General features: G+C 42.9%; 1 protein-coding gene across 17 annotated transcripts in view; it reads left to right on the forward strand.

The window, feature by feature from the left end:
- The first annotated feature begins 2,341 nt into the window (after positions 1–2,341).
- LOC119024655 (zinc finger protein 469) overlaps positions 2,342–27,393 on the forward strand; it is a 196,665-nt gene continuing 171,613 nt past the window's right edge. For 15 of the 17 annotated variants that reach the window (XR_005076558.1, XR_005076559.1, XR_005076557.1 and 12 more), the window contains exons 1-2: positions 4,344–4,639; positions 18,660–18,704. The gene's annotated coding sequence lies outside the window, so the exon portion shown is untranslated. Of the gene's footprint in view, positions 2,577–4,343; positions 4,640–7,231; positions 7,376–7,522; positions 7,586–18,659; positions 18,705–27,393 lie in introns of those variants that run through there. The other 2 variants (XM_037107637.1, XM_037107638.1) reach the window with 2 other exon arrangements.

Genomic DNA, 27,393 nt, shown 5'->3' on the forward strand with positions numbered 1-27,393 from the left:
GTGTGTTTTTATTTTGGTTTCTTTCTGTATTGACTTTTTATTTCCATCAAATGTGGTCATCAAAAAGTGGCTTCAAAGATTTCCATGACAAGACTTTGCTTTCATCCAACACAAATGGACAGTTCAAGAGAGTATGAAATGATAGCTTGGTTTTGAGGTCTTGTTTCAGATTCTCTGAGCTCAGTTATTTACGCTTTCTTACTCTTTTACTCGTCAAAAGTAAATATGTATCATGTCGACTTAAATTACCATAGGATTAGGCTACTGAACTGTCACGATCCCAACAAAATCGTCAGAAATAATGAGCTTTTACTTGGTCTCAGCAAGGTTTTTGTCACAAGTAACTGTATGGTAATTAACATATTTGTTTTGAGGATTCCTACCTGTCCTGGAATACCTGGAAATTTAGAAACTCGTTTTCCAGATATGAAAGATAGGATATCCTTCAAACAATGAATGTTCTCTTCAAAACTTTTAACTGTATTCCAGCCCCTCTGTCGTGTAAACTAAGGTCTGTATTCTGTGTAAAACTTGGCTGTTGGATCAGCCGGGCGTTATGACACCTGAAAGCAGGTTCACCAGATGTGAAGTGGAATGGTTAAAACCTCCCTTGTCACTTCAGCTGCTTTTTTTTTCCCAGATCTGCAAGTGTAATTCTCAGTAAAGCTCAGCTGAAATGCTCTCAATGGTCGTATCAACATTCAAACAACATCCTCATGAAGTTTGCCATGTTAGTGGTTTATGAATACATATGCAGGGATGTTAACTGTATAACAACACTTTCTACTACTTTTAATAGGTGAGAACTTTCACTTTCTGTAAATTAAATGGAGTCCATTTAAGTTGAATTGTTACTTTCAATTCATGGCCAAAAATATTATAGAGAACATTCACTGGATACTGCAGCAGAAACATCTGGTAAGTGAGCTGATGCAGAGCTGACAGTAATGATTTTGACTGACTCAAATGGATTTCAAAGGTGCAAAATGTAACAATCTGGAAACCTGCTGAATTCACACAAAATTGAATGATAAGAGAGCAGCATATAACCTATAGTTAGTGATCACTAACTGCTGCTATCTAGTCAGCCGCTAGCACCAGATCTTTGGACCGAGCAGGTTAGCATGTTAGCTTAAGTAGATAGCTCAGAAACACAATATACAGACGTCATAATAACAAAACTGTTGTTTTCCTTCATAATTTGTTGATCATTTTAGTTAATTTTGGTGTATTTGTTTTTTAAACCAAAAATCAGCACCACCTTTAAATGACCTTTCGGTTTTAATGGGGTAAAATACTTTACTGAAATTTACTTTTTTTTCTTCTGTCTAAAGTTTAAAGTTTATATTAGGGTCCTAATATGAGCGAGCGTTTGAAGTTAGATGGCGTCTCATAAAAAATGGAGGTCAGACGATCTTATTGTGCAGTTAGCAGCGATGACTGCATCATCACCTGGAATGAACCTGCATCATTAAAAATGGAGGGGGGAAAATTGGGTTAAGCGTGTCCATACTTATAAATTAAACTGGTAAATTGTATGAGTGTGTGTGAAAGAAGTGCTGCCCTGTAGTGTCGAGACAAACTCCTGGAAAAGGTCCTGGAAAAAAAAAAAAAAACATTTCTTAGAAAGAGAGGGAAGTCTGACTTTGTGCCCGCTGCATGAGTCTGTTTTTCTGTCTGAGGACACAGAGAATGTTTTGGAGTGATGCTCTGTTAATGACGAACATCTCTGCACTCAGCAATAAAAGAGATAAGCGAGACGCTCAGAGGCTGTGTGTTAGTTCGGGGAAGTTTCCCATGCTCAGTGTGATGTAATAGTGTATTTTGGAGTGTAGGAACAGAACCAGGCGACAAAATGAACTTGATAAAACAACATCCACGGACTTGGCTGCTTCCTCTTGTTTCCTTTCAGTCTGCTGTTGCTGTCTCTGACCCCCCTTTACTCTGCCTCCTCATCCTGTCCGTTCCCCTCATGGCTCTCTTACGTATTCCTCTTCTCCCACTCAACTTGTGTTTTCCCCTTTCTCCTTGAGAAGCTGTGTTTAAGTCCATTTACTCCTCTACACAAATGATACACTGAGCTGGGCTACAAAGTGTGTGGGGTAGACCGGTGGGTCCATCCCCTCTGAAATAATCTTGACATAACTGAGTTCAAATGTTGGCTCGGACCAAGTGAACCCTCCATTAAATCTTGGACTTGGAACAGGGAACAGACCTGCTGCTCGTAACGGCCTTCTTCTTCTCTTCACTTTTACAACCCTGGGCTCCATCCAGGAAATGGAATGGTTGCCGTAGCGACGGGCCCTCTCTCAGGCTGCCTCTAAGATAACCTGCTGAAAACAGGAATGAGTGATAGATGGAGGGATGAGATTGTTTGGAAGCAGAATGCATGTTTGGAGAGAAGGAGTGGAGTGATGGAGAACAAGCGGTGTATGTTTTCTCGGCCTTCTCTCAGCGGCTCTGTGCACCGGTGACACCGGCTCTGCTGGCATCCGTTGCAACACGAGTACGTACGTACGTACCGACCGACCAGCCGATGCTCCCACTCTGGTTTCTACTTTGGCTGCACAGCTCTTGTAAGTTTTTCTTTTTTCTTTTCTTTTTTTTTTTTTTACAAGGCTGGAGGAGTTATCTCGGGATGTGTTAAGATGAGCGAACATGATTGTTGGAGCAAAAACGTCCAAACAAGATGTGTCTCCAGGATCATAAATCAGCAGTTGTTAATCTTGGGGAAACAAAGCTCCCCACAGCCGGGCTGTATCGGCCTCGCGCCAAAGGACAGATTACATGCAAGAGTTGCGTTTTTATCAGTTTTCCTATTTTTTTTTTCTTACTATTTTATTTCTCACTTGCTGAATATCCGTTAGATTAGTTAGTAACTTGAGACTTTTGGCTACAGAAACTTCTCTGTGCTTTGAGTCTGTTTCCTGTTGTGACAGTGGCTTTTATTCTTAAACGAGCAGCACAGTCAAATACTGAACTTCCCTTTTCGTTACTTGAAGATGACAAGCTAACAAAGAGGATCTGTCTTTTAATTCATCAACCTTTATTTTGCCTTTGTATTAGCATTAGCACATGGTAAAGGTAGCACTGTTGGAAGGAACGAGAAAATAGAGCATCTTTTAATGTTTCAGTACATATATTTTTAATCCTAAAACAGGATTTACAGCTCAAAGAATAGTTTTATTTTTACTGGATGATGTATTTGTTACACATCTAAAAAAAAGCACACGTCCAAGACTTCGATGAAGTGATTTATATCTTCACTGAGGCTGATTTCATGAATCTGAAGTACAGCTTCACACAACAAAACTCGGTTGTGTTGTGACTCAGATTTTGAAGTATAACTACATCATCTCTTTTTATAATAAAACACAGGGAACTACTTCTAATTCACTTAAAGACTAACTCATTTTCTGGCATGCAGAGCAGTCTGCACAGCATTTTATGATGTTTTCTACACTGGGAGGGCACTTTATCAAGTCTTATCAACCAAAGGAGCGTTTATCACTTCTTTTTCTCCACTGGCAGGGAACCACTGAGGGCACTTCATCAACATTTCTCGCACTCTGGGCCACCATGGAAGCCACTTTATCATGTTGCTTTTACCATGCGGCATCCAGCAGGGCACTTTTGCACCATTTCGTAGTGAAGTTGTACACGGATGTAGATATATAGGCTGCTATATATCTAATATACTATATTATCAGGCGTGGGGGAGTAACAGAATACATGTAATGGGATTACATAATCAGTACAGAAGACAATAGTAACTGTATCCAGTGATACACTGAGTTATAAGGGAGATTACAATTTAAAAAAAAAAAACATAGGATGTAACGTATGACAACACTTCATTAATCTAACACAACATAAATATGTGAATATTATTACTTTATTATTTTGATAGTTCTGGGTCACTAACAACATCTGCTAACAAGTAATTAGTAACTATGAACTATGGGTAATTTGGTTGTTAAATTAAAATTCAAATAACACATTTGTTTTCAATATCTAAAGGCAGCCCTATATTATTATACTGTAACTTTAATTCCCGTGTATTGTGAAATAACAACAGACTACTTGAGCAAAGTAAATATTCTTAATTGACCTTAATGTATCTGCACATTTATTCTGCATTAATGCAGCTTCTGCCTCCTGATTGGCTCTCGTGTCGGTCCTATTAATCCTGACCAGCCTTTATTTATCCAATCAACAAGCTCGACACTTGTTGATGATGTCACCTGGCAACCAGAGCAACTCTTTCGCCCTGAGGGGTGTCTTCTGCAGCGAGCTTCAAAGATATATATCATGATAAAGGCGAAGAGGCAGGGAACTCCTTGACTCTGTTGTGAAAAAAAAAAAAAAAAAAGCAAGAAAGAAAGACAACAAAAGGAGAAGTTTTTGTGCGCAGGGTCGAGCTGAAGCTGCGCGGATGGATGGGAGGTTCTCCTGCAGCTTCAGGGACCAGATGTGAGGCAGAGGAGGGGGTTCAAACTCATCCAGACAAGCGGCTGCTAAATGCTTCCTGGTCAAAGACTTGGCTGAAATTTAAAGCAAAACAAAACAAAAAGCCACTCACTCTGCTAAAGTTCACAGCTCCGACCTGCGACTGAATCGTCTCGCTTTAGCGCGGAAGGTAAGCTGCGGGACGCGCCGGCGGTCTGCGTGGTTTTAATGGTCTTAATGGTTAAATTCAAGTGCGCATTACGTCGCTGAACTGGAGGTGAACTTAAGACGTGATGACGTGAGGGGGGGTAACTGCTTTTGACGGGGGCTCACGAGGTGCTTTGTGTTGCCTCCGCTGCTCTCTTCGTGATGTTTGATTTTATATTTTCACGTTTTGAAAGTGTTGGGAGGGTTTTTTGTTTTTTTTTTCTTTTTTCAGCACTGTGATTTCACAATGTGCCTCTCAGCCGGCTGCTTACCAAAGATGGAGATGTGCTCCAGTCAGCCTGGATGGAATAAAATACTTAAAAACTTTTATTTGTGAATTTAAAAAAAAAACCTTACAGTTCAGTATTACGTGTTATTTAACTTTCAGGTTGCTTCTCTCTTCCTTCACCATGTGTAATTGTATAATCTCTGTTGCTGCTCAATGTAGGAGGTATTTCTGTGTTTTGCAAAATTACACATTGCTGTTTTCTCTCACACGTCTTTTCAGTTTTATTTTTTTGATACATTTGATTGGAGACACGATACCTTTTTGACTCAAAAGATGAGCTCACCCAAAATCCTGTAACCTGTCACGCTCATGCCAATCTCAACTTGTGTGGAGTTTTTCGTAGTCTGTGACGCATCTCTGGAGATTAAAAGCAAAAAGTGGCGCTGCAGTGTTCTCAGAAACCACTAAAGCAGATGAAGACTTGTCTTAAAATGTAGAAAAGAAAACAACAAAATTGCCCTGAGATCTCCAGTTTATTTGAAAAGACTACATTTACACCCTTTCATAAGCCCAAATCTTCACTGTAGTTGTTTATCTAGAAGAGTTAGCACTTCTAGATAAGCATCACCACGGTATGTCAAGGGTGGAAATAACGTCTTCATAAATCAACATGGGATCTCAGGGTTTCCAGAGACCTGGATTACTCCAGACGAGCTATATTGAGCCGTGTTTTTTATGTTTTAAAGAGGTCATGTTACGCTAATTTTCAGGTTCATGCTTTCATTTGAGGGTCCTGGTAGAAAAGATTTACATAACTTTGATTTTCAAAAAACACAATATGCAGCATCCCCTTCTCACACAACTTCTTGAAGGCTCCAGTTTAGCTACAGAGTGAGACGTCTTGCCTCTGTTCAGTCTTTGGTGAGAGTTGCACATTAAGCATCACTGGACGGGAAGCATGCAGCCAATCAGAGGCAGAGTAGCAGGGGTCATGCTGAGCAAGGTAGTGTGATCTAAAATAACGTGGCTACAGCAGAGGCAACTGTACTTCTGCTGACGGACAGTAATGTTTGCATTTTATAATAAATATATATATATTTATATAACGCCGATTACATAGTGATGCACATAAGTTAGAGAAGTAAAGGCTCGAACCCAAACCAGGTGTTTCAGGCAGTGTCGGAGCAGTGTTCTCTGTGGGAGAGAGTAACTCCCTTCAAAATGAACAAAAATGCTTCAAAAACCCTAAAAGGATAATATGACCTCTTTAAAACAAGTCCCCATCCTCCTCAGTTGTTTAGGACAACACTGTTTTGTTGTGACTTTCCAGTAATAATTTCTGAGTGAAAATATCCTTTAATGTGTAGAGAGCATCATACAAGGGACCACTGACATCGATATGCATTGATATAGAGAGGAAGAAGCTTGTGAAAATTAAAGCAAAGTGATTTAGCCCACTGGAATACACTTAATATCCTATAAATAGTGAGTCAAAGGCAGAGAAATCTGACTTTTTGATCTGTAACTCAAGCAACCTCATTGAAGGTGGCCCAACTTTTAATCACTACTTGTGCTCAGCTAATGAGATTCGAGGGTCTTGCTTCCCTTTTAATTTCTGTTTATAACTTCCAAGCTAGACGTGACTTGATTTACGTGAAGGCGATATCATCAGTGTTTGGTGTGTGTGGGTGCGTCGTGATGGTAATATGGGTTGCAAGAAATCATGTCATGGATAACTAGGAGGCGGTGCTCGTTTTTTATGAGCCGCAGTGACATAAAGATCAAATCTTCCTTCGCTGATATTAAGTGTCTGAACCGGAGGCATTTATAGGATGAGCTCTGTGGTCTGTTTGAGCTGTAACACATTCTACTCGCGGTGTATCGCATTATGAGCAAATCTCATCACGAGTTATTGAGATTCTGCTCTTTACTGTAAGCTGCAGGAAACTTAATAAGTGCCGTACCGCCTCTGTAAACACAACAAGATTACTGGGAAGACTTCCATACTGAACAATAAGGAATATTAAGCTACGTTTGCAGCGAGTGAGCTAACCTGGCTGTCAACACCACGAGCGCAGTACCTCACACGGCATCTTTCGCCTCAGCTTATTTCTCTTTCCTTATCGTGGAATGCTTTTTGCGAGTGGCAGCTGGCAACTTTTGGAAAAACCCAGATTTATAATGTCTGTGCAAACGTGCATGAGAGGACGGCTAACTTCAGTTCGAGAGACACATTCGTCCTGTTTTGTTCTGACAAAATGGGTCAGAGATGGAAGTGGCGTGTTGCACTGATTTATGTTCACACTTTGTGAGTTATAACAGGCGAGAATGGTCCTTTGTTTTCAGAGACATGAGGGACTGAGAGAGGCCGTCCAGTTTGGGCCGAGGCCCGACTCTGATTCCATGGGAGAACGACTGCTTGTTTGTTAGCGCCAGAGAGCTCTCGTGTGATGAAAGGAAACTCCAATTTGCTTTTCACTGAGCAGAAGTGTAAGCGCTGCGTTTGATTTGCCTCCTCCTTATCTTGTTATGGTTGTAAAATATGATTATGCCAGATGTGGCATGCAGTACGAGGCCATGTCTGGAGCCGTACATGGTTGATATCTCAGAGCATGTTTTTTTTTTCCTCCGGTCCAGCCGTACCAAGAGGTCAGCCCAGGAAAACAGGGACTGGGAGGTTTATGGATCCGCTGAACTCCGGTGACTGACACTGCATCCCACCATCTCTGCTTATATTCACGCATTAACCTATCAAGACTCAGACATGTGTTTCATCATGTTTTTCGAATGTTTAGTTGCTTCACAAACTGATATCCTTGCAGCAGAAAGTCTCCTTTTTCAGATTCTGGGGTTGAGGCCTGTGCCATGTGCTGGCTCCCATGATCCCAGTCTGCACGACACAGCCACCGCCACTAAAGACACCGGAGAACTCGCAACAGAAAGGCCTGGTTCTGTCTTTAAAACAAGTCTCCCGGCTAGACAGGCTGGACAAATGACAGCGCTATAGAGAGATAATGAGTTTTCACATTCAGACAGAGTCCAGACGTGGAGAGAGCCACAGGACTGGACTGACTCAGCATGTATGACTCAAGCAAAGAGTTCTGAGGAGATAAAGACCCTTTTCCTGACACTTCAGTGAGCTGTGAAGAGAACAAGAGGATGTGTTACAGGAAAGATGGATTAAGACAGATTTTAATAGGGCGAAAGAATTACGTGAAGACAAAGGGGAAGAGGAGCAAGACAGCTGAAGATGGACGACATGATTTCCACTTCCAGCTGAGCTGCAGTGAAGTCTTAAGTCCCTCAGACCATCAGAAAACCTGCGTGTTTACTTGTGATGGCAGGTGTTTACCTAACCGCTGACAGATGTTTAGAGCAGGCATGCTTTCGTGACAGCGAATCGACCGTTACGATCTCTGCGGCGTAGGTCAACGTCTCTGCGCAATATTATCCCGAATACAAGCTGGAGAGCAGCCTAATTATGACATCCACTGAGGAGAATTTCATTTCCTTTCATTTATTATAGCCAATATAGATTGAATCGTGTCGTGTCTCTCTAAACTCAGTCTTTTCTTTTCTGTTAATGAAGCAATTCTTATTGATTTTTATCACCAGGAGAGGAAAGTGAGCGGAGAGGCTGAAAGTGAGAGATTTAAAAAAAAAAAAAAAAAAATCCTGAATTGAAAAAAGTCCCATTAAGGAGGGAAGCCTGGTCATTCACAGCTTTTACAGCGGCAGATGTCCAGTATTGTGTTACGTTGTTAACGACGTCACACTCAGTTATGACAGTGAGCAAACACGCCATACCCCAGGACCCCTTGAAATATCTTACCTAAATGGAATGCAGCCTGATTTCTAACATAAACAATCACACCTGTGCTTTTCTGGCTACGGATGCATCCGGATGTCCTGCGGCTCGGGGAATTTGTGAAGACAGGGAAGGAATTTTTTATTGAAAGTTACCGCTGCCCTGTGACCCTGACAACTGCTTATAGGAGCTCATTTTACTGGTACCTGGTTTACCTGAATAATACACCTGTGCACGGCAACAGGAGCTTTGAGGGTTGGTTAATCCGTACCAATGATAACGGCTATTATGATGTTGATTGTGAAATGCAGTTTCATTCATGTGACATTGATCGGAATGATTATTTAAAACCGCCGCAAGATTATGTTTCTGTGGTCACGGTCTGTTTATCAGCACCTTCACGGTGCATCTCCTTTGTCGGCCATCACGTCACTTCATTCTCTGTTGAACCTCCAGTAAGATTTTGGCAAAACCAAAGAGCGGAGAGTTAAGTTAAGTTTTGTACACTGAAAGAAATCACAGGCGCCGTTTAAGCTCGAAAACGCAGGGAGGAGAATGTGACGTTCGCCCCCTCGGCTGGTGTTGCCTCAGGTTTAATCAGGGCCCAGTTCTGTAAGATGGTCAGTGGTTCAGGGCTGCGCCGGGTAATGATGCGAGCAAAGAAAGGGGAGTGGACGAGCGGGGTGGAGAAAAAAGGCAAAGGGGGCTTCACTGCCTTCCAGCTCTGACAATTATCTTTGCAATCAGCGCTGAACAAGAACCTTTTCATTTCGAGGATCCGCCCTGCCCGCACCGCTCAGCTCAGCCCCATTCAGCTCGGGAAAATGAGGTGAATGTTGTCGTACCCAGCTGTGTCTTGGCTCGGCAGTGGCTTAGTGCAATTAGAGAGCGAGAGACAAGATCAGGGAACACCCAAAGGCCGCGTTGTCACTGCCGTGTAACATGATGAAGTGAGTGTGGCTGGCAGTGGCCCTCAGAAGGACTAAGGAGGGATCTCACGTAAACTTGAAGGATTTAGCAAAAAAAAAAACAAAAAAAAAAACCCGCCTGCACCGAGTGAACTCAAAAAATCCCAACAAAAACTAAAAAGTCCAGAGTCTGAGTCAGTCTGTTGTCGGGGCAGAAGGCAGAATCCATCTGGAGTTTCATGAGGTCCAGCAGAAGCAGAGACGAGGACAAAAGGTGTGTGGCAATAATTAGTGTGGGAATGTATACCTGTAGTGTTAAAGCTCTGCAGTAAATAGCTTGAGTGATACCATAGGTGTGTGTGTGTGTGTGTGTGTGTGTGTGTGTGTGTGTGTGTGTGTGTGTGTGTGTGTGTGTGTGTGTGTGTGTTCAGGGAGAGGTAGGGGTGTAGTGGGAGGGACTGAAGTGAGAGAGTATTCATTTTCTGGCCTAATTCTCCGCCATCTGGTTCAGCTCTTCTTGATCACGTGATCGGTGGGTAGAGGGAGTTTGGTTACAATACAAACACGCACACGCACGCACGCAGCACACACACACACACACACACACACACACACACACACACACACACACACACGTGCGCGCGCATACTCACATTAAAGAGTTCCTGTTTTCGTGTTTGTGTAATTGTGTAATCAACTTTGAGAGACAGAAAACAGAAGAAAAACATATTCCATGAATTGTTTATATCTGTTTCTTTTGTAAAAAAAAAGTAGCTCTTTCTTCGTTCCTGACTGAAATATATTCGCCATAAATTTTTCACTGCCGTTAACCTTTTCTGCTATCAGTTATTTGTGGGGCGTCGTTAACCTGCGAAACTGGTTTACGCGCGGTATTGAATAAAGATGGACGTATTCTGAATCCTTGTGATTTCTCATGTCAGATATAGTCAACAGTTTTTCTCCCAACACTGGAGAAGCTTCCTCTCAGTTGAACCTCATATATCAGACCATTATCTTTATTAACCCGTGTTTCCGACTGCGGTACCACACAAAGCAAAGACGTTCCCCCCATCACTCACCCTGTCGTCTCCCTTTCTTCTTCGCAACACTGCTGCACACAAACCTCTGCGATTAACAGCGTGCTATTAAAAGTTATGATGGATACACATCCTGAGGTGGAGTCGTTTCATTCGGTGTGTAATTGCCGAACTCATTTATAGAAATTGGGTCACAAAGCAGTTATTGATGTTGCGCAAGGATCAAGTGCTTGCCAACGACGTGAGGCAAATGTGTGTGTGAGAGATGAATGAGGAGGGAAGATTACCGAGCTGGCTCTCTCTTTGTCTTGTGGCTCAGAAACATTCCTGGTTTATGATGCAGACGGTGCTACCTGAGGATACACTGACAGAAACATGACAGTGGATTCCCGAGAATGTGTGTATGTGCACTCTGCTGTGTGTCAGACGGTCCACTCACCTTGTCGTGAGCGTTGGAGTGACAGGTGACTCTGACAGATTCACCACTGAAAAAATGGTGGAACTGATGTTTGTCACTAGCAGATTTTGGCAATTAGCTAACTAGCCACACTTTAAGGGTTGGTTGAAAACTCTAGCGTCTGTTTCCAGCTGACATTTTTAAGTGTTTCCAGTGGACTGGTTTTAAAACAAGAACCCTGTTTAAGGGTCTTGAAAACACGCATGCTGGCTATATGATGCTGTGCTAAAAGGTTGAGGTGAAAGCTGCTTGCATGACTGAACAACCAGACTTAATTTGGTTAGTTTTAGCCAAGAAATATAATCGGTTAGGGAAGGAAGCTGAAAGCTGCGAGCATAACTTAACCACCGTACTTAATTTAACCCTTCATTAACTGATTATATTTGTTGTCTAAACCTAACCAAACTGTGCCCTTCCACAGTGTTTCTCAGCAAAACTTTATTTTGAAAGTCTAACTGGACGTTGCATTTATTATTTGACTGAAGGCAAAAACGTGACAAACGCCATGACAGCTACGGTGGTGCCGGCAGATCTATTACACACTTAGGCGTCGAGCCGCCTGTCTTAAGTTGACAAGTTCACATCTCCTCTGAGGTTTGCCATGTGGGAAAAAAACGTGAGGAAACGCCGGCTGGAGTAGAAGTCGATGAAGCGAGCTGAAAGAAAGTGGACATCGAGCGATTCATTGCCGAGTAATTTCTCCAAATGCCGATTGATTTTAAATAACCAGCGAAGGATTCTGGGGGTGGAAACGCTGCATGGGCTCGTGTTCTGGCACACGTTCATATCTGTTTCTAATATCACGGACATATGGATCTCTGAGTTTCATTTAGATTTCAGGGTATGTTATTCTAAGGAGAGACCTGGCTTTAAGATACAGGCAAAATACAGACGTTTTTATTGAGTTACTCCTTGTTTGAGTAGACTGCAGGGTCTGACATTGATATCAGATTTTGGTCATAGCAGAGGCAACTGTATCAGATCTCTTCGGGCTTTAAGCCTTGACAGACATTAAGTACACGGAGGTCTGCGTCCCAGTCGTATTCTATATAATCTCTATCCACTATTCAATCTGCTTGTTCAAGTCAAATCCATGTGAATCCTTTTATTAATCCCACAAATTCTATTTAGCTTTAAATGAATAGTTCAGTATTTTGTGAAATATGGTCGTTTTCATGCCAAGACTGAGATGAGAAGGCTGATACCACTCTCACGTGTATCCCTTACACATACAGCTTGAACTTGTAGCCGGTTAGCTTATCGTCACTGTAAAGACAAGTGGAATATGGTTACCCTGACTCTGTTCAGATCTCAGTCTCGCTTATTAGCATGTTATCCCGTTTGTTTGGGTATAAGGACATGTAAGAAGTTGTGGTTAACAGGGTTCGTGTTCGGTGCTCGACCGCTTCTTGGCCAGGTCCGGTAAGCTTTCCGCAACTCCCAGTGTTCAGAGGAATCGGGGAGGGTATTGTGCCTGGCCAAGACTTAGTCCTGCACGTAACCCCTCATAAAAACGCCACAACTTACATGCATTGCATTCTTCTTACACGTTGGGTTTTTTGCCAAGGCTTGATCAAACAAGACAACGACTTGGGAGGATATTTCCTATCGGCCCGCAAATATTTCCTCACCCTTTTGGCAGCCACAGTTTTGGACCTGGGGCGGCCAAAATCTGGCATTGAGGTCATGTGTAACAGTGTGTGTGTGTGTGTGTGTGTGTGTGCGAATGTGTGTGTTTGTGTTCATATTGTACGAGGTTGTGTGGGTGGATGTATCGGCGTGCATGCTCGTAGCTATCACCAATCCACCCTCATGTTTTGTTTTTTTTGTTTTGTTTTTTTTTTAAACTAGCTGTGTTCCTATTTATCCTACAGACATAAGTGAGGTATCGATCTTCACATCGAACTCTCGGGAAGAGAGCGACAATAATTGCAATCAGTGTTCAGTTTCCCAGATAGATTCTTCTGAAAGTAGAATGAAAAGGTAACTTTGTTGGACACAGAGCTTGAATATCTGAAATGGAACCAGCTATCACAGCCCAACACTGTGTACCTCAGCATAATAAGGTGTAATTTGAGCGTTTGAGGCAGCTGAACACAAACTCCTACCAGGGACTCTGAAGAGTATTCCAGACGTGAGAGTGGGCTTGTTGGCCTTGTTCACATTGTGTGACTGAACGGAGAGCAGCTCAGGTAATGTGAACAGTTTAGCGGTCAGAAAAAAAAGTAACATTTTGATATTCAGGCAGCTTTTCCCTCGATTTATTCATACTCGACCCCGTCCGAATGCTTTTTCTGTAAAGGCTAGCAGGATTGCATCATTCTAGTATTGAGAGTGCCTGTGTGAACAGTAGTTTTGGCAAATATTTTGTAATGGAGGCACTCAAATCCATGTATTATTGTATGATACGTGATCCGGGTCATTACAGACCAGGGGCCTCCACTCTCAGACGTACACCCCAGACCTATGAAGTCACTGCTTGCGCTGAGTGAATGTATTTTGATTAGACATCAGATCTCGGTCATTACTGATCCATCTCTGTATTAGTTCTATATATCATTTCATCTTTCTCTGCCATGATTGCTTCCACATGTCAGGGCCCCGAGGCTCCACAGACCTGTGACCACACAGGGCTGTAGTATCTGTGGGTGTGTGTTGGGGGGGTTTAAGAGACTTTTATAATGGGTTTAGACCGTCATGGACTCTCCTTCCCCCTGGATGCATCAGTGGAGGCGACACAGAAGCCTGCTGATGAGGAGGTGGGCTGATGGGTGGGCAGCGGGCTAATGTGAGGGTTGTTAGATGGAGGACGGGGGGAGGGAAAGGTTTGGGGCGGACACATCCTTGGGCTGGCTTGGTACTGATGAAAGGAATTTGGATCGCGGGTGCTTCCAGCTAGATTACCACATGTACATGTAAACACGCACTGCGCACACACTGGAGGTATTGTGAGTGCGCGTGTTTCCAGTTAAGAGCGTATATATTTGCGTTAAGCCCCTGGGAGAGGTGGATTACCCTGCCATTAGGGTGTGCTGGATGGCGATGTGTTGTTCATGTCAATTCAGCAAAGCCCTTCACCTTCCTCCTCAAAGGCAGGATATGTTTCATACATCCACGCTAAGCACAGGGGAGCCTCGGTTGTCAGTTCTACCTCAGGTGAAGTGTACATCTGCCCAAATGATCTGTGGCGGAAAAAAAAAAACACAGGGGAGATGAGGAAAACAGCTGCAGGCGTCCGTGAATACACGAAAAAACAGTCTCACCACCGTTTTTTTTTTCTTTCCCCCACTAAATACGGCCTGCAGTGTGATCAAATGACAGACAAACTGTTTGGCAATTTATTTGGCTCGTCCTCCTGGCTAGCCGTCCTGTTGGTGGTGGGAAGCCAGAGGCGTCAGTGGTGAAGGAGACCCCAAACTTTAGACAAGGAGGAAAAGAGGAGGCCTGCAAGGAAGATCAATTTGAATCGCTGTGTTCTGATTTGTGGCATCCTTTTTCGAGGATAGACGGAGTATTGTTTTTTCCAGTAATGTTGCCGAATGTTCCCCGAGCAAGCTTTCTTTCCTCTTTTTGTTTTCAATCATTTATATGCAATTGTGTGAAGATTGATGGCAGGTGTCCCGAGAGGTGCACAGAACCATAGCATACCCGAGCAATCACCAACAATCAGCGCTTTTCTCCACTGGAGCCATTTTTTTTTTTTTTTTATTCCCTTAAAATTCAGAACATTCGTTGGCACGGCTTCTTGTTGTTTTGCCGGTTTACGATTTTGTCAGGTTAACTTGAAAAATTTTTTTTTTTGATTGCCTTCCTGAAGAAACTTTCCGCTCAGTCAACAGCTCCGCTCTCAGATAACGATGCTCAGCAGTTACCCGGCCAGCCCGAGACAAGCGTGTGAACGCCGTCACCCAAACTGACTGAGGGAGGCCAAAGATATTTGGTTTCTTGAGTGTGAAAGAAAACGTAAACTTGAGGACTGTATCGCTCTGCTGCCACAGTTAATGGTAACTTGAGAATGACGTTCACAAATCATTGATAAGAAACAAGTGCTGCGCGGGCTTTGGCAGCGGCTTTTTGGCTCGCGTTTCGCCGCTCTGCATTGGTATTGTTACTGGAGAGCAGCAGTGCAGCCTCATGTGCAGCCAGTGTTTATCCTGAGCACAATCTGTTCTGTCTGCTCCAGAGATACATCCCGATGCATGATCAGAGAAAGTTTCATTGTGTAGTACATGGACCCTGAAAAAGTAGGCCCGTGGGTCTTTGAAAATAACAGCTTTCCACTACTACACAATCCGGTCCACCTTTGATTTAAACCATGTGCCTGAAACAAGATAATGCTTTTTCAGAACGCTGTCTTTAAGGAACAGTGTTTGTGTGCAGCTGTCTTGTCATTACGAATTTAGATCCAATCAGTGTGGCTGGAGGGGTCCGACTGTAAAGCTCTCATTTTCTTGCCTCCATGAATATTTAGATGGCGAGATGTCAGCGGTTGTAAACAGACAGGGACTGTTTGTTTCAGTGCACGGTCAGATAAAGATCCCCACATGACTGTGTTTACAAAACACGCTACACTTTAGGAGCAGTTAACCGTTCACCTGTGACACTTTCCACTCAACTCACACATAGCCATCGGTGAAACTCTTAGTAGTCCTCAGCAAGACGTCCGTCAGATCTTCGTTTGTTTCCACCTGTTAGTGATCTATAGTTCGTGTTTCTCAGACTAGTCAGTTCTGGTTGTTGGCACGGAGAAGGATGTTTTACCCTAATGCTTGTTTACGAGCGTTCATTCAGCCCTCGTGCTCGTTTGGACTTAGATGCACGCTGCGGCTTTTCCTGTGTACATATTGCATAGCTTGTATAAGTGTTTCAACTACTGTACTGTAATTGCCCACAATGTCTTCCATATGTGGTTGCTGTATCCTGCCATTGTAGCTTTCTCCTCAGGGAGCTTGAGGAACTGAGATGTCCTCGAGTTCCCTTATGAACATGAACATCACGTTAGGGGGTGGTGTCCTCAGTTTACAGAGGGGACCCCTCTGCTTGAAAACGAATTGCCACATATCAGAAAAGTGCAAGCAGATGACTTTCTTTTGGAAGAAGTGATTTGTTTACAGTTCTCAGTTGGTGGGAGGGTCTGTGTAGAGCCAGTACCCACCCTGACTCTTTAACCCTGGTCTTAATCTGTGTTACGACCAAAAACTACACAGCAAATAATCACTTGTTTCAACTTTAAAAGGTAAGTTCGACCACTGACTCAGATATTTGTTTGTGAAGCCTGTCAGCAGAACTCAAGGAAGCATTTTCAGTAACCGTAGGACATTAAGTTGAATCAGCAACTTCTCAGCCACACGAACATCACAAAGAAGTTTGATTTCCTTTTAGATTTCCTTCAGTTTGAGGAGTCAATTCTTTGTTTCACACAAAGAGCAGCTGCAGCTGCTGCTTAGCATCATACAGAGAAGATGTATGAAACGAAGACAGTAGAGACTGAATTCAATACTGACCTTCATCATGGTTTGCAGTGTGTTTATTATTGTTACAAAAGTCTACAGTTAAAGTGTTAAAGAGTTTCCATCATATGTTTTCTTCAAACTTATTCATGGGTTGATCTGCACAGTATTCTCATTCATATTATTATTTTTAGTCGAAAGACATCAACCTTTGAAGTGGTGTGAAAATAAAAAACAGAAAATTAAAGTTCAGCTAACTTAAAAAACTATACATTACATTAAAGGTCCAATTTGTAAGGATCCCAATTTGTCAAGGACTGATAGTTTTGGGTGACAGCTGACTGGGCCTGCAGTCCTGAAGTGTCAGTCAGAGTTGGGAACAAACTGGACCTTCGTGTTGAAGGTGTTGAAGGTGTTGCAGGTGTTGCAGTGTTTATCATGCTAACCAGCTAACAACTGCCAAGAACACCAACACTTACCTGGGTCTCCAAAATCCCAGCTTGGACCACTAGCTGCCTGCTAACTGTGGTAACTAGCTAACAGCAGCTACAGTTGGCAGCAGTTAGCGGTTACTCTGCTGATATGCTGCCCTCTATTCGTTCTAAGTATGAATTTGGCAAGTGGCTGATTATTTAATAGTTTTACTTCTTATTCCACCATATTCTAGTATAAATTTTCTTGAGTAAAGGTGCTGCATGTTCTGCTTGTGTTGAATCCAGTGTTTTGAAGTCCAATTTAAAAAAAAAAAAAAAGAAAAAACCAGCATGCTAATTCCATTTTCCGACAAGCGTGGTCACTTCATCACATTTGCCAGCGAAAAATCAATTTTTTAACGTGGAAGTTTGGAATTGAGATTTTTCTTCTTGCTTATGGCTCTTTGTGTCAAACCGAAGCACGGATAAATCACAGCTTGTCAATGTCTCGCTGGGCCGAGTTCAGTTGGAATTAAGATTGGGGTGCCTTGCTGTTTCTGTAATATGACTCATTGTCAGCATTTCCACTAATGCATCACTCCTTGCTGGAGGCTAGGAGGAAGACATACTTTGTTCCACCAACCCACGGCTGATTCAAAAGAACGTGCATGCTCTCACAAGTAACCGTGTGAGCGGCACATATGCACAACAGCAGCTCCAGTGCTCCATGTGAGCCGTCAAGCCTGTGCAGACAGCCGGATTGATATAATTGTCTCTCGTTTCCCTGCAAGTCTCCAAAATCGACAAATCCTGCTTTTGTTTAGCGGCGCTTACTTTCACCAAATTCTTACTGTTCATAACGAGCCGTAAACCCCTCGCATCTGTTGTTTTATGCTTTTTATTGCTCTACTGAATGTGTTTTTGTCTCGAAAAATAATGCGTCCATAAATGAAAACAGTGTTTGGAGCCCTCCTTCAGAACAGATCTCCATCGGTCAATTGATACAGCGGGCACGGACACAGAGGAAAACAGTGAGAGTCATCAGTTTGAGCCACTGTGTTTTCATTGGCTCCCTCACTCTTGAGTGGAGCTCTTTTGATTGACGCAGCGCGGTTGCCATCGCTTTATGCATCATTCCAAGTCATTCCGATCTTTGGCTTCTATGTCGATGAACATGGAAATCATATTTATTCCATTAACTGTTTCTGTGAATTTAAACTCTCCACACATGGACCCTTTTTGTGACTTAACAGTGATTCCACTGTTTTGCATACTGTTTTGTTAGCGCTGCGAGGAATTGGCCGGGTCATTCAGATGTCAATTTTCTGATTTATTACTATTATTTTGCATTGTTGCTTTGTTATATCTTGCAAGAGATAATACTCATAATAAGCGTCTTCATTGGACTTTTGAAGTGTGTCCAAGAGTCGCTTGTACTGAAGCAATCCTACTGTTTCATGGTCAGCGTTCTCATGGAGTGGGGAGGGACGTTGGGTTTGCGGGGTTCTTCTAGGCGATTAATTATTGGTAATTTCCTTGGTTGTTCTCCTGCTGTGTGTATTTGTCTTAATCCAGATGTTTGTTTGTTTTTTTTAAAGATCAAACTCATTAAGTGGTTTAACGAGCCAGGGGTGTGATGGTGTAATTCTTTCACTGAGTGTGAAACAAATGACTGTTTCTTTCTGCTCTCGTCCCTGACAGGAGAGTGTGACCAGGCAGCAGTGACACCACTCAGAAACTCAAACAGTAAGTGTAGAACTTCTTTTGTATATATATATTTATTTATTCTCTGTTTTTATTCTCACTGCTGTTTGTGATGTGTGTTCACATATATTCTCAGGCTTAACATATCTCAAAGGAGTCATGTTCTGGTAATTTTCAGGTCCATAACTTTACTACTAAAATAGATTTTCATGCTTTAGAGCTCAAAAAACTTGCTCTGTTTTAGCTCCTGTCTCTTTAAGGCCGCCCTCCTCTCGAACACCCAGCCTGCTCTGATTGGTGAGCTCACACATGCCTGAGCCAGCACCACTCACAACAACAACAACAGAGTAGATGTGCTGAATCAGTTACTACCTGCCTAGTTGCGAGGCATAAATTATGCAGATATGTCACGTTGGGGACGTAGCGGGATGTCGAGAATGCAAGACTGTTGACGAGGTGTTTCAGGAGCAGTGTTTTCTGTGGCACAGAGGAGCTTATAGTTCCCCCCCTTTTTAAATATGTTTCCACTAATACCAGCCAAATTCAGCAAGTGTCAAATGAAAATTTACCTTTTTGAGTATCAAATAATCACCCCCTCTAAGAAATGTTTCGTGGACCAGACGCTCCATTGGCATTTTGAGCGGATAATTACTCAATTTCAGTTTTCAGCTGTTCTTTATCAAAAGGTGGAAACATCTTGAGAGGCCTCGAGGTGAGCAGAGAATATATTTATTGGGTGGAAACTGATGTGAGTTTACTTGGAAAGATGAATTTTCAGCGTGTGAATGAGAGCACCGTACTGAGAGACTTCTACCTGACGGTGCAACTGGAGAACTGTCAAAGCGCTATTATGAATCTTGCTTTTCTTCCTCTTTAATGCTCATAATTCTGGTTAAGGAATGCAATATTACTTGGGCTCAGCGAGGGTCACTGTCAGATCCATGCTTCTCAGAATGAGCCTCAGAGTTTTTGACAGAAGCTCTTCTTGGATTTTACCAGCAGGCAGCTTCACACAGCTTCAGCGCTCTATACAATAGAAACTGGGAGGCTGAGGAGAGCAGTTCACAGCTGTGGTGGTCTGCCATACCAGACCTGGCCACTGGGGGGCAGTGGTATAGTAATAGTGGTGAGATTGTTTAGTTGGAACAGATCAGGTACTTGCAGGTAATGTTATCTGTGTTTTTCTGGTCTGTATGTTTGCACACTGATGACATGCTGATGCTGTAATTGGCAAGCATTTGAAAACAATCACTGATGTGCTGTCATGAGTAATTGATCCCTTGTTGGTCTTCAGCCTTTAAGCCGATTTGACGATTGGCCCTCAAAGAGCTGTTTGTATGCTAATCAGTCTGAATCTCTAAATTGCTACCAGGTAGGATGTTGCCCCTCTTCCCCTGCAAATAACAGATAGCCTGCAGATTGCAGGTAAACACATAATTGATGAAATTGACGTGGAGGAAATCCGCAGAATATGAACTCCAGGTTTCAGACCCGTTTCTGGATCTGCTTGACTTGGGAGCCTCGGGCTCTCTCTCACCCAGAACGCAGTATTAACAACAGTTCCCAGATGAATATAAAGCATCTTAAGAAAATATTTTCCCAAACTGAATTCCAGTCTTGTCTTCAGGAAATAATCTGAAATGAAGTTTTTCTCTCAAATGAGGTTTGAAGCGTTTTGTAATTTATTGAAATCTGTTATTCATTGGAGAAATGTCTAATGGAAAGCAGAGGTGAGTTGTTGTTTCATTGAACAGAATGAAGCTCTGAGACCAGACAAATCCTAACTAAACTTTTTACTCTTACGTTATTCGGTTATTTTAACCATAATTTTAGGTCTTATTTACATTGAAAATATATGTTTTCCTTTGGCAAAGCATTTAAAAACACGAGTTTATCCTCCTTCTCAACATCGGAGGCAAAAGTAATCGACATTTTTCTCACCAGATGTTTTAACAACCATGCTACAGACACCAGCAACAGTTATGGGTTGGATTGCCATTAAGTTTGATTAACCTGAACTTTGACTGTGATATCGTTGTGACATTTCAGCACAAAGCTTATTAAAGATACATTAGTAAATGTTATTTTTTTCATGCCGTTGGGCACAAAGCTCCGACACAAAAAGTTCACATTTGAATAAAAGACAGTAACGAGCAACAAAGCCTCCACTGAAGCCCTGCAAGAATTACAACCCTTGTGTAGTCTGAGTGTTTGCGCGTCGCCTCTGTGTGCTGAGCTTCTGTCAAACCCGTGCACAGTGATAATCGCGTTAATGATAGCGCTGCTGCCAGACGGGAGGCCGAGCTGTGCCTGCCTGTGGTGTGGTCTTTAAAAGGGCCACTGTATTTCAGTTTCACCTCACTTTCTCAATGGATCATTACCCCAATGTGTGCGGTGATTTATGAGCTCCGTTACCAATGCTGGGAGCAGTTCCTGTCTGGGGGCTGACATCCACCCACTGATTGCCACTATTTGTCTATGTGCATGTGGGGGTTTTTGTGTGTGGACATGACAAAATGCGAGCTGTGCTGCTGTAAAGGTTTGTTAAAGCCAATGCGAGCGTGTCTCTTTCAGTCTGTCTGAGGGGAGGTGATTGTTTTCCTGTCTGCATGTGTGAGACCTGCTCCCCCCCCCTCCAGCTTTAGGGTTACACTCCTGGTAACTGGATACAGTAATGTTTTACTCTGCTGGGTGCTGATTGTGTTTAAAACAGAGCGTTGTGAACTCTGAAACCAAAAGTCTTTGAGTGCATCACTGAAATGCCACCACACACACTTTGCTGAGTTACTAATGGGCCTGAAGTAAGAGCAGCACCTCAGTGTTTTCTAAGATTTGTCTTGCTAATGTGCAAAGCTTTGTGTCTTTTGTGGGGAGATTAACTTCATCCTGCTTATCTTGGGCGAGGTTGAGTGTGTCGTTGTTCGGACAGGTCTGTGTTGTACTCCAGCCATGAGGAATCTCTTGCCAGCGTCAGCTCGCACCAACCACTGACAGGCTTTTCACAGAAGCCTGTAGCTGATGCATATCTCTCTGCATGTGCTTGCGTGCGCATGTGTTTTAAGTGTATGTTGCGGGGCCACAACATGCGGTTTCAGCATCGACATTGCACTGAGCACACGCCTAATACTCACATCACAGGACGTGCGGTGTCAAACCAGGCAAATTAACCCGGCCGCTGGTGTGAGATGTGTGTCTGGTGTTTCCACGGTGTTCTGTCTGAATGTCAGTGTGGCAGTTGCGAAGACAGCGGGGTGGTGTCTGTCTTCATCAGAGTCGCAAATAACAGCAACACAGGAAAAAAAAAACAACAAAAAAACGTGAGTTCATTCAGTCAATAACAGAAATGGATGGCCAGTTAACACTCGTCTCCCCCCGGTGACAACGTGCCCAGTGGCAGACAGTTGTATAGCGAAACACAGATGGTGTCATTATTCTGTTTCCATTACATTTTGCAATCCACATTTGCTTCATAATGATACGTTGAAGCAGAAAGCTTGTCTGTTGCCACTTTAAGATTGCAGCACTTAATAAATACTAACAATATTTGTGAGTCTGCCACTCAGTGGTTGTAACCATGGTGACTTCCGCCTGCTGTGACATCTCACGCTCCGCCTCAGAACAATCCTGTGTCATTGTGTGTTTATGAGAGCCCGACCAGTATATGTATTTTGGGGACAGCTGTTGATACCGATTTTTCAGATTTTAGCTCAGATACCGATACATCGACTGAAAATTTACAAAAGATCCCATCAAACACTTTTTTGACAAAAAAATATGTAACGCATGAAGGATATTTTACAGTTTAACGATTAACTTTATTGTCTAAAATGACACACATGCACTGACACAGTAAACTTCAATAACTACGCATCACCCCAAGCATCATTTTCTGCCCCCTGTTCTTCAAAACCAAAAAAAAGTGTTGGTCGACAGCCTCAACAAACACCAGCACACGTGCGATAAGCCAAAATCGGCCAAGCGATATATCCGTTGGGCTCTTGTGTTGATGGCGATGTGAGTCATCGCTGGATAAGCTTGCGTGTGTGGATGGCTGCTTTAACTGTAAATAATTTGCGTTGGTCTCCTGGAAAAATGCATTCCAGGGATTCATCGTGTGGGAGTTTGTGCACTGCGAGCTGCAATTTGCATGTTTTCACGGGAGATAGCAGGTGCTCGGCGAGCATGAGTCCAATTGTTTTAATATAGTAATATTTGCGTGTGCCTGCTGTCTCTTGTCTCGCTCTGACTCTGTGTGTTTGTGTGTGTGTGTGTGTGTGTGTGCGGACCACCCAAAGCCTTTGAGGTCATAACAATAACAGGTCTACTTCCTTTCAGTGATATGGCAGCAGTTCCAGTCGAGGGGCTGTGGACGGGATATACATATACGCTATCAGTCCGCATCACAGCGACTGTTTAGTGGCCTGTCACGGCAGTAGAAGGTTATTTCCTCTCCCGGTGCCTGAATCCGCATCAACGGAATTCCCAAGTATACAGTCTCAGGCCTATATTTAGTATGAGAAGTCTCGCCTTCTTGAAAAGCACCAACATAGCACATAGCTGTTAATCCGTCCCCCAGCAGATGTTCAAACTTGATGCTGCAATTAGTCTTTTTTTTTTTCTTCTTCTCTCTCTTTGCAAAATGTGTCTTCTCTTCAACTTGTTTCTTCATTTTTCTTTTCTTTTTTTTTTTTTTTGTGACTCAACTTCTGTGTAAACAAATTCCTCTGGTCAGACAGGATTTTTCATTTTTTGCGACGCTTTATTTTGCGATTCTCTCTCCTCCTGGTGAGCGAAAATACACTGCGGTAATTAATATGATAATATGTGTGGTGGCATAATTTTTTCCAGGCATCACTGCGAGCCATGTTAAATTGAGGTCTGAGTGAGGTTTCAGCTGGAAACACTGAGGAGAGGCCTAGTACAGTATGTCTCTGTCAGTGCTTGGCCAGTTAAAAGGGGGAAATAATATTTGTTTTTTGGAGAGAAGAGCTCTTCACCCACAGCGAGAACTATTCTTATTTGCCCAGATAGCTGCGACAGTTTACCTCTGTTCACTTTCCTGCCATGTTTGCTGTCTCGGTTCATTCTGAGCTCAGAGACAATCCTGCCTTGTCTCACTTTTATCCGTGAAGGCAGAAAAAAAACAAAACACACACAACCCACCATGCTAACACTCATCGTATGGGAACCACAGGAACTATATTGTTGCTTCAACTTGATGATTTATTGCCCGGTGCAGTTTAGCCTCAGGAATCAAGTGCGCTAATGCATCAAAAGGGAATTCCTCTGCTGAGCTTCTTATGCTTTGAAACTTTGTTTTCAGATTACTCTTCAAATTGGTTTCCTAACACCCCAACCCTCATAGGCAGTTTGTGTGCAAGGGGGCTGATTTATGGTGTTAAATGACAGTATTGCTCTCATCTGTGGTTAAACTGGGTGCAATGTACCACTCAGATGCCCATGGCCGCCAGTCCCCCAGTCTGTCTAGACGGGGTAAACACCAGGCTTTATAGACCTGCCGACTGACAATCACTGATGATTAGGTTTGTGGGATATGAGAAGCCGGGTCAGTTAAAATGATTGACAGCCAGTGGCATTCTTTGTGTGTGTTTGGTGGGGGTAGAGGCGGTGTCGGATCTTGAGCGCTTGCTTCATCGTTTTATGGCTGACGTAAGGAGAATGAGAGTCCTTCACCTGCTCCGGCTGCTGTGAAATGATCAACACAAATACTGCTCGTAAATGTTAGGTGGACGGAGATACAGTGACATAAAAAGGCATTTATCTCTGCCCTACTTCTTGGTTATGAGAGGGGCTGTTCCCACAGCCAACAATAACATCCATAACACAGCTGATGAATCATACTGGTTTGAAGGCAGATAACAAAGGCCCTGGGACCTTCCCAGGAAAGAGAGTGTTGGTTTTGATTTGCTCCAAGATCCCCAGATCCCACGTCTCCCCTCGCTGTGCTTGGTGTGGTTGCTGCAAACTGGGGACGGGGATGGTGATTGTTCTTGTTGTTATTTATGTGTTTTGCTTTCGAAGTTGTTGTTGTTGTGAGCTCTTGGCGGGGGCGGGGTCCCCTGGGGCGCCATGGGAACCCCATCATAGCACTGGCACTAGATAACAGGTATCCATACTGTCAGTATTAGACGGCTACATAGACGTTCACATACACTCAAGTGCTCGCAGAAGTGTTGTTTTATCCGTCCGTGCTGGTTACTCAACAATTCCCAACAAACTTATGATTTACTAATGATGTCTACTTTGCATTGCTTTGTAGCTACACCCACAAGCTTCACCCACATTTTTATTTGGCCTACAATTATCACTGGAATGACATTTGATCTTAATGCCTGACTGCTCTTGACATATATATATATATAGTTTTATTTGAGCTTTTCTTCTTTTGTTTTTGTCTCTCATGAATCGTATTTGAAGGCTGTTGTGCATGTGTTCACACCACTCTAAACAGTCAACTTTGTTTTTAAATCAATGAGTCACGAAAAGTATTTGACTTAGTCATCAGCTCTCTAAGAACTGCAGGGTAATTTGCCATGTCTGCATGATAAATGCCACCACATGCATGTCCGCCCTGAGAGAGATGGTTATAAGGGCAGATGATTGGAATGAGTCTGCTTCTGATTAAGATGCTGAAACACAAAATGTTTTTTTGCAATATGATGTTAGAGTGAAGAATGTTTTCTATCCATTGTGTGCCACTCGGTGACACACTTAAACTGCTCCTATGGCTGCATGGTTAACTAAATATGATCAGATTCACCACCTGTCCAGCTCAGCATCCAAAAGAAGCTGTAGAGACATGTTCACGTGTTTTTTTGGTACAGAGCTCAACAAATGTCACATTGTTGTGACTTGCATATTTGTTCAGTGGAAAAAAAAAATTGTGATGAAAAAACCTGCTTGTTCCAAGCAATTGCGAATCAGTTTCTATCAAAGTAATTGCAATGTTTTTACCTCTTCTTCTGCATTTTTTGCGAGCTAGCTGCTCCCTCCATCAATTGTTAAACTAGAATAACAGCAGCTTAAGTGTGCATTGGCTTTTAGCTAAATCATTTCAAGGTGTGCATGTGCAGTATTTGGCAATAGCACATGTAATTGGTTGGCAAAAGAAAATGATCTCCGTTGTTTTTAAGAATGAATGAGTTGAGCAAATCAAATCCATCCTTGAGAATGTGCCAAGAGGAAGTTTGGTCAACCTTCGTGCCAAGCTTGTGCCATGGTGAGCAACAGCTCCGAGATCAGTATCGCTGTTTAACCACATTGCCAAAGGCATCAAGAACTGCTCTGCACCCACACGCGGCCTTTGGTTGTAATACACTGCCTATCTCTCTCTCTCTCTCTCTCTCTCTCTCTCGCGCTGTCTCTCTTGAGTTGCGGTCTGTGTGGTAGGACCTATCAAAATACAGGATCAGTTTCAGAGAAATCTGGTTTCCTGGCTCGTTTTTTTCCCCCTGGTGAAGCCTCGTGTGCCAACCTAGCTCTCAGTCTGAAACGAGGGCGAGTGAAGGAAATAGTGCGTGAAAGAAAGGATGGGGGAACTTCTTCTTTGCTTGGCACAGCAGTCTGAAGTCCTCACATTGTGGTGTCAGATATATTAGCATGATTTTTATGCAACTGAGGGTAAAGAGGTTCATTGCACATTGCTGCTCAGTCTGCAGTTCGGCCTGTAGGGCATGCACTTGGCAGCCTATACAGCTGTTCAGTGTTGCTTGGTGTAAAAGGGTCAAACGATGGGTTTGTCTCAGGTAAATGGAGATTAACCTGACAGATGTAATCACAAGAACTGTGGGTGCAGAAGCTAGGGATTGCAGGAATCACAGACCTTGACAGTTCACATCTGAGCTAAACCAACTGCAGCGCTGCATCTCTGCCAGTCTACATTCACTCAACACCAAACTGGGTTTAGTTCCAAATTCAGTTTGTCTTTTTCTTTAGTGTTTGATTTTTAGATTTCCCTGCATCAGATTATTAAAAAAAAAAAAAAAGCCTGGTTATGGTTTGACTGTACAAGACTGAGCAATATGTGTGTTGTCCACAAGGGGGTAGACATTCAGCACACATATGGTGCTTTTTACAGTGTGAAAGCCTTGGATGAGTTTCAGCAAGTGACCAGCGGCGACACAATGAATGCAATTTTGAATGTGTTTTAGCTGACGGAGTGTCTTCCTGCTGTCTTTTGGTTTCACTCCTGCATAAACACAAAATGCAAACTGCTAAAAAACAAAAAAAAACAAAACAAAACAACACCCCACATGCACAGTTCCTCCCCCCTTCATACCCACTCACCCACACTGCACTTGAGCACAACACACTGTGACAGGGAGGACTTGAAACTCAAGAGCACCCCGGTCATTACCTGTAAGGACCTGGTTATTATCCCATCAGCGTCAAGTTATCTCGGTCATTTCCTCAATAATTCCACCTCTAAACCCCAAAGTTACAGACAGACAGGCAAAGCAGTGCCTCTGATTATGTATTCATAAAGACAGATGAGAGTGATAAATAAATTTAGGGAGGGATTGGAAAATAAATGGCAGAGTGAGAAGGAGATCAATTAGTAACAGCTTGCCGCTTCTCTCCGCCAAATGCACTCATGCTGCATGACAGCAGGAAAGGAAGTTAGGATTAAGTTGGAATTTCACAATGTTACACATATTAAGAAACCCAGCAGTTGTGACTCTCAAATCCTTGATTATTTATGCCCTTGCAA

The sequence above is a fragment of the Acanthopagrus latus genome, chromosome 8, assembly GCF_904848185.1.
Source record: "Acanthopagrus latus isolate v.2019 chromosome 8, fAcaLat1.1, whole genome shotgun sequence".
Lineage (NCBI taxonomy): Eukaryota > Metazoa > Chordata > Actinopteri > Spariformes > Sparidae > Acanthopagrus > Acanthopagrus latus.